General features: G+C 31.2%; 1 pseudogene; it reads left to right on the forward strand.

Moving 5' to 3' along the window:
- LOC107484300 (protein LPA3-like) overlaps positions 1–2,719 on the forward strand; it is a 9,145-nt pseudogene extending 6,426 nt beyond the window's left edge.
- The last annotated feature ends 1,083 nt before the right edge of the window (positions 2,720–3,802 follow it).

Below are 3,802 nucleotides of genomic sequence, written 5' to 3' on the forward strand. Positions count from 1 at the left end.
GAGATTCAAGAGGAGCACAGCATCTCCATACGCCTATCTGAAATTCCTACTATTGATTTACATAAGTATTTCTATCCCTTTTTATTTTATTTATCTTTATTTATCCAATCTAATCACATTTGACTTTATGAGTCCACTTAACTGGGATTTACAAGATGACCATAGCTTGCTTCATACCAACAATCTCCGTGGGATCGACCCTTACTCACGTAAGGTATTACTTGGACGACCCAGTGCACTTGCTGGTTAATTGAACGGAGTTCTGACTTCAGATAGAGCCAATTATTAAATTTCATACAAATACAAAGAGTATGTAATCACAATTTCGTCCACCAACTATTTTCTTCCAAATCTAGATTTTGATGGCCTTTGTTGGCTGTATAAGCAATTCTTAAATTCTTAATTATTAGCTATTGAACAGGTTATATTTCTGACTCGTTTCATTTTGGTGGTAGTTACTTTAATGTATTTTATATATTGTTATCTCTTGAATTTTGCAGGAAAAATTTGCCGTGTCTACACCAACACTTCTATTTAATCTTGAACTAGACACACTATGGTATATTCTCTTTATATATACATACATGTTGCTGTGCCTAAATCCATAGTTTTAATATAATTATTTTTGACAGAGTTAGTATTGAATTTACAGTGCCGATTTAGGCCTTTTGGGCTTCTTTCCCAAAGATTTGCATTACCGCTTTCTTTCACAATTTACTCCGGTATTCTACATTAGAATCAGAGAGTATTCAAAGGTGCCTCTTCTTTATTGAATTGTTTTTACCTGATCATTTTATCAAATAATTGGTATTGATTGTTTTCTTTTTATGTTTTTAAGACAGTTGCAATAGCACCTTATATTGTCAATTACAGTGGAGTAGTGTTCTGCCAGTATTCAGGTATGGGTATATGGTATTTTGATCTCAGTATATAACTGGTGCACTAGATTGTTACTTCATGGTTTGTTGTTCAGGTCCTTGACAGGTGATGCTTAAGCAAGCAGATGGTTCTTACGCTTGCATAGCAGAAAGCGCAACCGGCTTCACCCTTGGTGAAGTAAATACATAATCTTTAACTCTTTTCACTTTTTAAACTATAAACACTGGTATTAACTTTTAAACTGATGTAGGCCAAAGAAGAGTTGTTGAGAGTCTTGGGACTTCAAGAAGGGGAGGGAAGCTCTCTAGAATTTCTTCGAAGAGGCTACAAGGTGTTCTATTTTATTAGTTTATCAGTCTATGTTTTTGTTTATGCTTGTTGCTTGTTTGTTGGCGTGTCTCTTATTCACAGATAAGGGTGCTTTTCTTCAGCTTATTTTGCCAAAATACTGTATAAGAAAGCCAGGTTTCACATATTTGGATAAAATTTAGAAATAATCAGGATTTTGCCAGTTTTAAGCTTTTTTTATTTTGTTGGAGCTGAAGATAGTAGCTTATAAGAAAATCAAATTTTAGTTTTCTCAATTATAAAGAAACTTTTACCTGCCTCATTTGATATTGCAAGCACATGGTGGGAAGAAGATTTTGATTTGGAAGCATCTTCTGCATGGAGGAGCTGATCACTACACTGTAAAATTACTATAAGAGATTCTCTCTGTTTTTTTAATTTAAATGCAAGTTCTATGTAATATTCCCAATTTTCTGTTATGTTATTGAGGTTCATTAAGTCAGATTTTAATTTTTCTGCAAGAAACTATTTGAGAACTTGTGTTGGTGTTTCTTTGGGCGCTTTGAGCGTGTTTGCTAATATGTAGATATATATTTTGGTCATGAATTTTCGGTATTGTGCAGTTGGCTATTCGCAAGTGCCCTGAATGTAGACAGCCACTACCCGAAAGCTATTCGCCTCCGGCAGATGAACCTTGGACGACTGGGATCTTTGGATGCACTGAAGATAGGAAAAGTTGTAAGTAATGCATTAATGGTCAATGTTAATAGTCTGTTTATATTTTTTTATGTTGTAATTGCCTTCAGTTTGATATAATCTAAACTAAGTCTATATAGGCTAGAGTGGATCCATGACCATGAATTCATTGAGTACTGACTAGTTGGCAGAAACTGAGTTGCAAAAACTGAGTTGCATAGACATTTGACAGCATCATTGTAACATAAAAATTAGTTAATTTTTGTTGGAAGCCCATGAATTAAATTATATAGAAGGCCATATTTTTGTATTTTCAACATTTGAATTGAGAACTATTTTACTAGTTTCATTTCATGGCAAATTAGTTAATTCATATTGTCCCTTTAAGCTACTGGAGGCACCCTACAACTAGTGGCAAGAAGCGTGAGCACCTGAAATTACTTCTATGCAGATTGAATGGAGTGTCAAGGGTGGCTCCTTATGCATTTAATTGACATAATTTTCATTAGGATGTTGAGTAATGAGTTTTTTGTGCCATAACAAAGTGAATAATTTTTTCTATTGACATTTTTTCATGTATTTTTCTCTGTTGTGTACTTTTACTGACATGAAGTACTTTGAAATATTTTCAGGCAAGAAGTGTAGCCCTTTTTTAATTGCATTAAGAGATATAAAGCAACACGACATTACTCAAAGCATGCATGGGCTACTGGTTGATTGGCTTGTAGAGATTTGCATAATGTAATTTTTCTCATATAATACAATGTTATGGATTATAGCTGATAAATTTAGTACGGTTGAACAATACACTTAGGATTATAGTTGATGTATCAATACATTTTGTTTATGTTTTGAATTATATTGACTTGTTTGTTTATAGTACTTTTCTTTTAGTTTGATAATACGATGAAATTGTTTATTTTTTGAAATATTATAAATATTCAAATAAAAATTAGATAAAAAATTTGTATTAAATTTATATTTATTTTGTATGAAAACAAGTTTATTTTGTAATTAAAAAAATAAAAAATTATATTTTACCTTACTAACGGATTTACAGACGGATTTTCTGTCTGTAATTAGAGTGTGAGATGATTTTCCAAAGTTCAAATTACAGACGGAAAATTTGTCAGAAAATCCAACTATAATTACAGACAAAAAATCCGTCTGAAAATCTGTCTGTAGTTACAGATGGAAAATCTGTCTGAAAATCCGTCTGTAATTACAGAACAAAAAATTCGTCTGAAAATCCGTCTGTAATTACAGAGAGAAAATCCGTCTAAAAATCTCTCTGTAATTATAGACGAAAAATTCGTCTGAAAATCCATCGGTAACTGGTAAAAATCCGTCGATAATTTTTTCGACGGAAAAAATTCGTCGGTAAATAATTTCCGACAGGGCTTTTATAGAGGTACAAAATTTGTCGGTAACCAAAAATCTGTCTGTAATAAAGACTAAATCTGTCTGTAAATCTGTCTGTATTAATCTATTTTCTAGTTGTGGGAATTAGAATTATATTAATATAATTAAAATGATTAAAAATATTTTTGATTGATAATTAGCTTAATAATATATTAAATATTAATTATATATATATAATAAATATATTTTCTTAAAAAAAAAAAAGAATTGATAAGAAATTGACACCTCAATTTTAATATACTAAGTATATTAATTATAATGAATAATAAATTACACAAATTTAAAACAACTCATCCTAATTCACTAAAATTTGACACCTAGTCTCCGACCTAGCTAGCTATCTAAATAATGCTAGAAAGGAACATACGAACATAAACGAGACAAAGTAAACAATATTAGATGTAGTTTCACATAACTTCAAATTTAAACAACCCATTAATTAGCCTAACCCAAAAAACATTAAGAGAAGGTGCATTATTACACGTATAGAATGTAATGGCGAGTTGGTGACTCTAAT

This window comes from Arachis duranensis, chromosome 1 (assembly GCF_000817695.3).
Source record: "Arachis duranensis cultivar V14167 chromosome 1, aradu.V14167.gnm2.J7QH, whole genome shotgun sequence".
NCBI lineage: Eukaryota > Viridiplantae > Streptophyta > Magnoliopsida > Fabales > Fabaceae > Arachis > Arachis duranensis.